A 12,830-nucleotide genomic window follows, 5' to 3' on the forward strand; every position below is an offset into this window, starting at 1 on the left:
AAGGCAAGAATTAAACAACTAATCTTAAAGAAAGATAATGATAAAGGAGGATGTGCCTTACCTGATCTAAAGATTTATTTTTGGGCTTGTGTGCTTGTGTGGATTCAAGAATGGATGAAGGCAGATAAACCTGATTTATTAAGCATTGAATCGTGTAATATGAGATATGGGTGGCACGCCTATTTATGGTATCAAAAACATCAGATTAATATAGATTTTATGCATCATGCGATCCGTAAACCGTTATTAAGAATATGGAATATAATTAAAAAACGTTACTACCAAAAAACGCCTCTGTGGGTATCAACCCAGGAGGCTTTTTTTGGTAGATGGGAAAAAAAGAAGGAGTGGATAAGATACAAAGACCTTTTGAAAATAAAGGAAAATGGAGAAATAGATTTAAAAACGAAGGAAGAACTTGAAAAAGAAGGGAAAAATATACAATGGTAAGGATATTTACAAATAAAATCTAAGTTTAAAGAGGACAAAAAGAAAATAGGATTTGAAACAACAGAAAACAATTTGGATAAAATTCTCTGGGGGAAGGAAAAAGGCAAGATTGCCAAAATATACAAAGAACTTATGAGTTATGAATTGGAAAGGGAAAATGTGACTGATAGTATGATAAAATGGGCGCAGGAGATAGGACATACGATATCTATGGACAATTGGGAGAGAGCATGGAGAAAAACAGCCAAATTTACGGTAGCACAAGATCTAAAGGAAAATTACTTGAAGGTCTCTAATAGATGGTACCTCACTCCAGTAAAAATTGCTAAAATGTATAACTTAGGTACGAATAAATGCTGGAAGTGCCAAAATAAGAAAGGATCATACTACCATATGTGGTGGAGTTGTTGGAAAATTAAAAAATTTTGGGAAAAGGTTCACCATATTATACAAATAATGTTAAAAATACAATTCTCTATGAGACCAGAAGTGTATTTATTGAATATGACCTCATTCTTAGGAGAAAACAATGAGAAAAAATATTGGAAAATCATGTTATACCTTATATCTGCTGCTAGAATACTAATTGCAAAAAGTTGGAAGAGTAATGTGTTACCAAGTATAGAGGAATGGCTACATAAAGTTTTGGAATTAAAAATATGGACATTTTGACATCAATAATAAAAAATAGGAATGAAGAAGTGGAAAACTGGAAAATTATAGAAGACTTCTTGAAAAAATATTGGCATTTAAATGATTAAGTAACATGACGAGTATAACACTTCATGAGGGGGAACTATTGAAGAGTAACAACGTGAAATTAATAAGATAAAGTATTTCTGTGAATTATGTAAATACTGTATATATATGTAAGGACGAGACTGTTTTTGTAATCTAAGAGTGTAATTGCGTGGAACACAGATAATAAGATGTAAGTGATATGCAACAGAGTTGTTGGAATGACAATGAGGGTGTATAATTTTAATCCAAAATAATAATAATAAAAAAAAAGCATGGTGGAATATTTTTGCTTCAGTATCTTGCACTGGCTGAGAGAAAAATAGACTTCAGAGTGCATGCATTCACATACATAAATACATACATTTATTTGCAGGAATTTTTTTGTCCCAGACATTTTTTGTTTGTTAAAGGGGGGGGGGGAGCTGTATATGGTAGGTTGCTGGAATTTGGGGAATTGTTTGCAGCTCAGCAAGTGTCAAAGCTACAGAATGCTTACATTGTCAGTTTAAGTCTGTGTGCCTTCTGCAACAAACATGATTCTGGGAGACTCAAACAACCCATCCTGGTGTATGAAACCTGTAAAAAACACACACACACCAAAAAAAGCAAACTAGAAAACCAAAACATCCTTTCTAGAGAGACTATATGCTGTGAAGTTAAATATAAAATTATAAAAGCCTTCCACAAAAATCACAGCACAGTGTAACCTCAGTGCTGGAGGGTTTTAAAAAGGGTGTTGCTGCAATTTGTTATAGGTCATGAAAAGAAAACTTGGCTCGATATAATTGTAATTAAGAATTCAACAGCTTGCACACAATAATTACACTTGCACTGTTGGTAATTTATTCTAGATATGCATACCTCAGCTTATCTTTATTGATTATTTCTGTTGAGTGACTAAACATATAAGGTGCTTCTCAAGCTTGTAAAATGTGGGGTTGACAAGGTAACTGTTACATGGATTTGTAATTGGTTGACTGGCTGAACCCAAAAGGTGCTCAACAATGGCTCCTTTTCATCCTGGAGATAAGTGACCAGTGGGATGCCACAGGGTTCTGTCCTGGACCCAGTGCTATTCAATATCTTTATTAATGACTTACAGTATTGGGGGCATAGTTATCAAATTTCCAGATGACACCAAATTAGAAGGCGTAGCTAATACCCCAGAGGACAGGACCAACATTCAAAATTACCTGAATAGACTAGAAAGCTGGGACAAAGTTAACAAAATGAAATTCAACACAGAGAAATGTAAGGTACTGCACTTAGGGTGGGGGACACCTGGCTGAACGAGACAACATGTGAAAAGGATCTGGGAGTCCAAGTAGACCACAAGTTGAACATTAGTCAACAGTGCAATGCAGCAGCTAACAAGGCCAGTGCGATTTTAGGCTGCATCAATAGAAGTATAGTGTCTAGATCAAGGGAAGTAATAGTGCCACTCTATTCTGCTTTGGACAGGCCCCACCTGGAATACTGTGTCCAGTTCTGGGCACCACAATTCAAAAAAGACATTGAGAAACTGGAGCGTATCTAAAGGAGGGCTACCAAAATGGTGTATGGTATGGAAACCATGCCCTATGAGGAATGACTTAGGGAGCTGAGGATGTTTAGCCTGGAGAAGAGAAGGTTAAGAGGTGATAAGATAGCCCTGTTTAAATATTTGAAGGGATGCCATATTGAGGAGGGAGCAAGCTTGTTTCCTGCTGCTCCAGAGAACAGGACCCAGAGCAATGGATGCAAGCTCCAGGAAAAGAGAGCCAACCTTGACATTAGGAGGAACTTCCTGACAGTAAGGGCTGTTCGACAGTGGAACACACTTCCTCAGAGAGTGATAGAGTCTCCCTCCTTGGAGGTCTTTAAACAGAGGCTGGATGGCCATCTGTCAGGGATGCTTTGATTGAGAGTTCCTACATGGCAGGGGGTTGGACTGGATGGCCCTTGCAGTCTCTTCCAACTCTAGGATTCTATGGCAGGTTACACACCGCCATTTAGTACGTAATGAATACATACTAGGGTTAGGAAGGGGCGGTGCTTCCGCACCCCCTAACCCTAGTACGTATTCTGTACGTACAATATGGCGGCGGCCGTTCCACACGGCGGCCGCCATATTTACGTATCGGACGCTGTACGTCCGCACGTGTCACGGCGTCTATGACGTCGCGAGTCCGCCCCTGGCGCCTCGCGACGTCATAGAGGCGCCGCTTAAAGAAGCTCCATTTTGGAGCTTCTTTTTCGGTCCATGCGGGAGCCACGCGGTGTGGCTGCTGAGGCTCCCGCACGGAGCAAACGGCGGCGGCAGACCGCCTCAAAGCGACGGTCTGTAACCCGCCTATGATTCTATGAAAATAGTCTGCTTCCATCAAGCTGAAAAAGAATGGATCTACACACCAGTACCTCCCCATTCTCTGTGGCTGTCCTTGAGAAGAAATTGCAAAACAGCATAGTTTGGTAAATTGAATATTTGCTTCTGCTCTATATAATCTGTGCAGAGTGGGGAGATCAGACCTAAGGCTTAGAGAAAACCTCTTTGTATATCAACCATCATTATCTCTTTAAAAAAATGATCCATGAAAATAATACATTTAGTGCAAAAAGAGGCATAGAACATTCTGGTTATTCTATTTGTATTGAACTCCACTCCTGTACAGACTTACATGTCTATATCATCAGTTATGTCTTGTTATTTGCCCTCAAGTTGATTTTTACTTATGGCAGCCAGGTGAATGAGCAGAGACCCAATTATCAACTGCCCTGTTTAGGTCTTACAAGCATGGGGCTGTAGCTTCCCTGACTCAATCAGTTATGTCCATGACATGTGAAATATTTCATGCCTTTTTATTTACTAACTTTTTTTTACTTACTAGATGTTTATAGTGCCTTTCTTCCAAAGTGATTTCATAACTTACAATAATAGGTTTCAAGAGACCTGGTATAAAATAAAAAGGGGGGGGGGAATTGATGATTAGAACGCAAAAATAATGCATTCAGATTCTACAATAAAGTTACAGATTGAATGAGTTGGATGATCAGTGACGGACTGTAGTTTGAGAAAGCAAAATGCCCAAAAGGCATCTGGTTTCAGCCAACGTGACCCATGGGCCTCATTGTCTCCTCTGTAATGCAGCCGAACAGAACTTGAGGGAGGGAAAAAAAAGAAGGATCCAAAGAGTTGTCACTGATCCCAGCTAACAAAATGGAGGAGGCCTTCACTTAGACTACAGTTCACTTAGGCCCCATTCCCACTGGCTTATAACGCGGATCAGTATGCAAATCATGAGTGCATCATTCCCATTTGAGCATGCATTCAATCCGCATTGCTCCGATATCATTCCCATTGGAATTCGAATCTGACTCCCATGTGATTGAATTATCCTGAAAAAACCCGAATCAGTGGTTGATAAAGCGGTTTAATTTAATAGCACATTTTTAGCGAGTTTTCCTGTGCCTCCCGAGTCTGATTCGCAGCATACGAATGGGAACGAAAGGGTGTCTGATTCGGGAACTTGGGGATGGGAGGAGCAGTGCTCAAGGGGCTGGCCTGGTTTTAAAAAGGGGGTCTATTTGCACCTGTTTTTAATGAGAACGATGGGTCAGATTTGATTACGACTCAGAAAAAAATCTGAGTCAGAATCGCAGCGATATATGTCACGTTATATGCCCAGTGGGAATGGGGCCTTAAACTACACTAGTCTAATTCTGGAGCAGTGTAGCGAATGTGGTCCTTGTCATCAGGGAGGTGAGTTTTTAAATCCTTAACAACCTGCCCAAATGTTAGCTGTCTAATAGTGTAAGAAGGATTATTTTGTGTTCAGTAGGCTCTGTTAGATTATTTATGCATTAGCCTGACAGTTCAAGGATATAGAGTTGCCTGTGAATAGATGAAGGGAATAAACCTTCTTTTAGCAACTTGTCTGTACTGTTCTTACATCTATTAATATGGGAAATGGGTCACACCTGTGCAGTTTCTTTGTTTACTTTGTAACATATAGCCTTAGGGTCCATCTTCCAGTTACCTTGCTTTGGCCTGTGGAAGAGGCACCCCGGTCCCAGGGACCTATTGTCCATCTACAAGGAATTTTTAGTGTTGGCTTTGGGATGGCCTGGATATAATTTGTTATTTAGGAGCCCACTTTTACTGCATCTTGTACATGGGTGCTAAAACTTCTTAGCTAAAGGGCCATGATGCTTTCCTCTGCTGCACATTTTCTTCTGTACCAAAAAGCTTATCTCATAGTAGTGATGTGTGGTAGTTTTTGGTATCAATCTAAAGTCATGAGGAGGCCTCTAACTGCAGTCAGTTTCAGTTATTGGAGACTATTTGGGAGTGGAGGAAATAAATGGCATTTGGTTCAGGTTGATCAGCATGGAAGAGACTCTGCTAGCAGAAACCTCTTATTGTGGGTTAATTCATTTGGGAGAATGCAGATTCTGTGGTTATTGCTGTGCTAACTAGAATCAATTTTCATTACCAACCCTTCCATCAATGCTAAAATGCTGCTGCATGTTTCTATGTGCTGCTATAGAGCTGCTTCTTGGTTCTGGATGAATATAACAATGTCAGAGAAGATAACTAGATGCTCTAATATTAGCTATCAGTATCCAATTTATGTCTGGCTTATAAAAAAAAGCTGAAATATTTCTATGATATTTGTCTTTAAGTACTAGTCTCGATGTGGGTCCCCTAAGTTTCCAAAAGCAGAACCATCTCTATTCAAGCAAAAATGTTTAATTTAAAAATTAGCAGAATGAGATCCTTCTAATGGTAAATATGAGGTTAGAGAGATGCCAAGCGGCTGTTTAAAACATGTCTGCACTATTGATTAATTGCTAATGCAGCACTAGATTTAGATCTAGGTTTCTAATGTTAGAAATATAAATGGCACACATATCTTCTTTCCTTATAAAAGTTAAGCACACATGTACATTATACTGAAACCAGAGTTTGGAAGATATGAGTTACAATTAATATACAATGGACCCTTGATATCTGGTGAGGTTTGGTTCCAGAACCCCCTATGGACACCAGAATCTGTGGATGTTCAAGGCACATTACATACAGTGGTGTAGTAAAACAATGTCTCTTATATAAAATGGCAAAATCAAGATTTGCTCTTTAGTGTGTGTGTGTATTCAAGCAGTGCATGGTTGAATCCATGGATAAAAAATATCTGTGGATACAGAGGGCTGAATGCAATTTATTTTTTGGTAATGGGGGCACAATGAATTTACATTCCCAAAGTAACAAAAGTGGGGATTAAGTTATTTATCAGTGTAATGAGTAATGGTTTAGTTGCTTTTTAAAATTACTTTTAAAGGCATTTTTAAGGCAGCACAAACTTTTCAACTTTTATGTCATTCTCTTATCAGTATTAATTAATGAAGCAAAATTAACAAATACCAAGCAACACAACAAATGGCACAACGAATTACTTCTTACCTTTCCACGTTTTAAAATACTGTAATGATTAACAGGAAGAAATTATTTTTTAAGAATAACTATAAGATGTGCCTGAAACATTTCAGGGTTTTCCCCTTCTAGCTTGTTTCACAATACTTTTGAAAAACAGTCCATTCTTATCAGAGGAAAACAAAAATTAAGAGCATTTCCCCCAAACACATGATAACCCAGATTAAAAGGATACCAGAGTAAACATATCCACTTTAGTTTAGGAAGTCTGACAGATGAGTGTCTGAGGAGGCTAGATAGTGCTAGGCAATGGAAAGTTTTGTGCGCTTGGGGCTAAAAGCTTTTAAAAGGATGACAAAACAGGAAGTAGACAAAGGAAAAATCTTTAATACAAGAAGTCGGAATCGTGGGACCTTCCTGATGTTGAATGGCAACTCCCAACAGCCCTAGACTTCAGAGGCAATGGGGAGGGCTGCTAGGAGTTGTGGTCCAACATCTAAAGGGTAACGAGTTATGTTTTTTCCTTATCACACAAGATGGGGGTTAGTTATAGGTGCTTTAGAAGTACAGCAAGACCTAATTTTGTGATATATGGGTTCAGTGCTCTGGAGGCAAGCATAATAAGAATCAGGAGGGTTGGGTGCTTAATCCAAGTCTAAAAGTCCTACAGTCCTATTTGACATGTAAATTTTTAAATAACTAAACATTTATTTTTCTTGTCTGGATTCCGTGTAACTCTTTTGTTAAACCTTTTCTCTATCAACCTCTATTTCTTGTGTAGAGAAAGAATAACAATATTGTGATGTCTCATAAATATTGTAAATAATTTTACAATGTTGCACATAAATATTTTACATGATAAACAGTTGATCTTTTTCTAAAACTCAGCAAGTGATATACTGAAGAAAAGTAAATGGGGACGGGGGGGGGGGGGAAGGAAGGAAGGAAGGAAGGAAACAACAGAGTGAAGAGGAAATACACTGAACAAAAGATGTGAAGCAATCCCTGCCACACCCCAGGATTTTACAATAAAAATTGCTTAAATATGCCATACATACCCAACTATAAGTCAACCTCATATATAAGTCAAGGACAGGTTTGAGCCACAACTATGGATTTTGATATGATCCATTGATAAGTCAAGGGTAAAATTTAGGGGCAAGTACCAAGGATCTAAAGGATGAAGCAAAGGAAAACAATGCCAAAGAACTTAGAAAATTCCAGCAATCAAAACTGTTTGTACTCACACTAAAGGCTGGATGGGTGAGAGAGTAGAGGGGGTCAGTGCTTCCAGGGCATATTGCACTCTTGCCTTTCACCAGAGGATGGTTCCTTAGTTAAAGTATAGTACTTACATTGACCTGTGGATAAGTCAACTCAAATTTTTGGAGTCAATTATGAGACTAAAATTTCTAGACTGAGTATATACAGTACAGTAATTTTTAATGGCTCAGATAGTCATTTGTGTTTTAGTCCCATTTAAATTAGTAGGAAAAGTTAAACATGAGGCATGATGAAGTTTCACTGATGTTAATGGAACTAAAGCATGGCTAAAATTGGATCCAACTGGTTGCTATTGTCCCTTACAACTTGGGGGCACAGCCTTCCCTCATTAGTGTTGCAGTATAAAACAAATGTCAAGGTTAATTGAGACCCTTAGTCACAAAGGATATATGCTAGCTGAGACAAGCATTTGGGGAAGAAGAAATATCTTAGCTTCCCACATGGATTTCTGAAAAAGTAGCTTTACTTCCCACATACGCTTCTCTGAAAACTGATTGTCTTTCCTTGTATATTTCTCCAGTTTTCTTCTCATTGGTGTGCTCTGTAAGAAGAGGCTGGCTCCTTGATAAGTTAGTGTATATGACTGTTTGTGTATATGACAGGTTCTATTGGTATGCAAGGAACCAAAACCTCCATGTCCGAGGAGACAGTTATGTTTCTATGCAGCAGCCTGGAGGTTATCACTTCACTTTGCCAGGTATGAAGTTTTCATACTTTCTCTCTGATTTTAATTGGTATGCTTTGATCTTCTAAGTCTTTCCTCTTTGAAGGATGTGTGTTTTGCAACTGAACGAAATGGAAATTAAGCAGTCAAGAAAAAGAGATACTTGCTAACTGTTTGTGGTAATATTTTGTTAGTGGGCTAAACCATCCCAACCTTTTACTTTAATTTTATTAAATGTAATTGGTCTGCATAGATGTTTTTATTTAGCTGTGTAATTTCAAAAGGATCTTGTGGCATCTTTGAACTTAATTGTGCAGGAAAAGTTGTAGCATAAGGTTTCATATACTTGGTCTACGTCCTCAGATGCATGCATATAATGTTTATTGCTCAGTTAGTCTCAAAAGTGCTACAAGATCCCTTTGGATACTGATATTCCAGACTAACATAGCTATGTATCTGATTTCAGATTGAATATCTGTAAAGAGCTGGGCAGGTTGAGGGGAATCCCAGTAGGTTTTATGGCAAATGCAGCTTTTTATGTTTGTGCACTGACTATGAAAGCAATGTGGGGTCACTTGAACATGAGAAATAATTCAAACAAAAAAAAGCTGTTTTGATCATGTGAAATTGAGAATGCTGAAATTTTAAAACATCTGTTGTTAGGTATTTGGGAAGTAAGGTATTTAATAATGGTTAGGGTAAAATACCTTGCAGAATTATACCTCATCAATAACAAAATGATATTGAAAGTGAGCCATTACTGTCCATTACTGCATAGAAAGAAGAATTAACCAAAATGATTATTTTTTTAAAAAAAAGCTATTGCTACATTTTTCTTCCCCTTTACCCCAACTCTATGACTTTGGGTTCAAAAGTCTAAAGTAGTTCCTGTTTTTGTATAACCATTCTGATAACCCAAATACTTAAAATTAATCTTGAAAGATAATCAGGCCATCAACACTCACTTGCACAACAAATGCTAATATCTTGGTGTTTTCAAATATTTACTAGACCCAGAATCTTCCGCACAGTCAGCAAATATTCCCCAGACATGAAGTGAAACACTTCAATGTGAGAACTATGAGCATGCATATGCAGTGGGCCCTAGGTAACCACTGGATGCTCAAATCCCATTAAATATAATGGCATTATTAAATGGTGTCCCTCATATAAAATGGCAAAAACAAGGTTGGCTTTGGGAATGTATTTATTTATTTATTTTGAATATTTTCATACTGAATGGTTGAATCCATGGATAAAGAATCCATGGGTAATGAGAGCCAACTGTACAGTATGTGTAAGTTTTAACTTCCAGCCTTATACTATCATTGTTGTTCTTTGGTGTTTGTTCATATACACCATCATTATATACATGGAAATCTACCTGTTATGTGGGAACAGTTCCCTGTCCTAAAGAGATTGCAATCTAGAATTTGGCACAAAACAGATTATAGAGCAGGAAATTAACGCATTCACTTTAAACCGACTTATCCCTAATGGGATAAAGTTACCTTTAATTTTAAAAGCAGGTGTTATCGCACTTAGCCACAGCCGGGTGAGTGCAACTCGTCTGCAGCCCAGATCCCAGCTGTGCTTATCCAGCAACTTTTCAAAAATGTCAATCTCTTGTTTTGGAAAAGCCACTGGATAAATGCAGCTGGGATCTGGGCTGCAGACAGGTTGCACTTGCCCGGCTGTGACTTAGTGCGATAACACCTGATTTTACAATTAAAGGTGACTTTATCCTGTCAGGAATAAGTCGCTTTAAAGTAAATGTGATAATCTCCTATGATTATGCAGTATTTCAAATACACATCAAAGGTATTCACTAGGGTTGCCAGAGCGAAAACTGAAGAGGACTCCTGTATCTTTAGCAGTTGTCTATTCAACCACTAAAGATATTAAAACCTTCTCCGCTTTTCCATCTGGCAACTGTACTATTCCCACATCATTATTAACTGCATTTGAGTCACCTTCAACATATTGCGACCCTGTGAATGAGACACTCCCAAGCCCCCTGTCCCTATCTGCTCTGTTCAGGTCCTGCATGCTCAGGGCTGTGGTCTCCTCGATTGCTTCTATCTATCTAGTATGCAGCCTTCCTCTCTTTCTGCTACCCTCCTTTTCTAGTGTGTCATGCCTTCTCATAATGTGGCTGAACTATGACAGGCTCAGTTTGGCTGTCTAGGTTTCCAGGAAAAGTTCAGGCTTGATCTGTTCAACAACCATTTGACCCATTTCATACTTCTCCTTCCTCCTCTTCCTCCTTCTTCCAGTACAGGAGGTAAAGAACACATAACAGGAGGCAGGGACAGGAGGCAACTCAAGATGTACTTTTAATGCTTCAGTAATAGAGCACATGGGACTCTATATTGCCATATCCTTGTATCAGTTATCTGATTGACATAGCTAAGCAGATTGCATATTTGTGTGAATGACAGAGAGAAAACAGTGCAATTCCTATGTTTATATATTGTTGTTGGTTACCAAAGCACCATGCTGAAGTGGGCAGAGACCCTTTCCTTCCTGTCCCATCAAGCCTGTGGGTTGGAAGAGAAAAGAACCGATTCTTGGTGAAAGTCTGATATAGCAGTCCATAATCCTCCTAATCTGGTGATCTTCAAGTCCCATAAAGTGGCTTCTGAGGATTATAAAAAATCAGACTTTGTTAATCATAATGAAGATGTAGCAGTGGGCACTGACTGTAGCAGTGGGCACTGTGGTTTTCAGTGGTATACTGGTAACTTCTGTATCACATTCATTTTGATGGTTCCCATAGCCAGGCTCCCAAGGGAAACCTCAAAATATAGGCAAACCAGATCTACCCATCACTATGGGAGCTCCCATCACCATTCAAAAATGCTTTGCATTATAAGATAGCGAGTGCAGAAAAAAACACTGTTGCTGGAGAAATCCATTTGTCTCCCAGGCACTGTAGGTATTGTTGCTGAGCTCAAAGGGGGAAAAGGAAGCTTGTTGCAAGCAGCGGATGATATAATCAATCATACTAATTTTTAAAAATCCAGGAATTTTCTCTGGCTCCACTAAACCACTGCTGTCCTTCCTTCAGTACCAGCAGACAATGGTTTCCAGATTCCTCCTTCCAGCCTAAGGCTTGGTTCACATGGGTGCACCGACACTGTAGAAATAATGTACTTTGATACCACTTTAACTGTCATGGCTCCATCTTACAGAATCCTAGGTTTTGTAGTTTTGTGAGGCACCAGCACTCTGGCAGAGAAAGCTAAAGACCTTGTAAAAGCACAAATCCCAGGATACCATAGGACAGACCTACAGCACTTAAAGAGGTGTCAAATTGCATTATTTTTATAGTGTAGATGCACCCTAGGTTGCAGTCCTTCATCCTGCCTATCCATGCTACAGTACCTGCCAACGGAAAATAAATCTATTTCATAACACGATTAAATATTTGGGTTCACCTTTGTATTTATCATTTGGGAAAAACACAACAATGGTTGCTGTGGGCTGTATCCAAGGACAACCCAGTTGATGCTAAAGGTTGTTTTTGAAGTGCTTGCTGTTGTTTATGGTTGGATGGTGGGATGAAAATATATTGGCTTGCTTTCATGAACTGAGGCCAAAGTTCTTGCACAGAGTAAGTGGGGCTGAAAATTAGGTGTCTGAAGGGCCACAGGAACATCCATAGCTTATATGTACTGTAATTGGTCAGTTGCTCAGTCATTTATTGTATTTGACTAACCCAATTAAAAACTATGGATGCTGGTGATGAAAGCCTTCGACTTCACAATTAAGAACTGTCAAAAATATTAGTCATTTTTACAATTATTATTAGAAAAACATTATTTCAAATAATTCATTATTTGTAAGAATTCCTTTTACTAATGAAGGTATAACTACATTACAGTATAAAATGATATAATAAATTAATCGTGTAGCACCTTTTGGACTCCAAAGAAGAAATTTCTAGCATAAGTTTTTTATACTCCAATTACTTTTACAATGGAGCATATGGCAGAAATGTCTTTTCTAGTGTTTTCTTGAAGATGCTACAGTATTCCTTTATAACATGGCTATTTCCCAGCATACCGCATCACGTTATGTTTTAAAGATTGTGATGATGATGACAACTAACTACTTGATATAGGATATCCACTATACTTCTATGACAATTACTTTCTTAAAGTAACTTCCAAATGTTGGAAACATCCTTGCTTTTTAATCTTCATTACAAAACAAAAGTAAGAAAACCAACTATAGTGTTGTCCCTCCCACACACACACACAATTTTCTACACCATTG

This window comes from Sceloporus occidentalis, unplaced genomic scaffold, assembly GCF_023333645.1.
Source record: "Sceloporus occidentalis isolate IW3139 unplaced genomic scaffold, rSceOcc1.0.p SCAF_2, whole genome shotgun sequence".
NCBI lineage: Eukaryota > Metazoa > Chordata > Lepidosauria > Squamata > Phrynosomatidae > Sceloporus > Sceloporus occidentalis.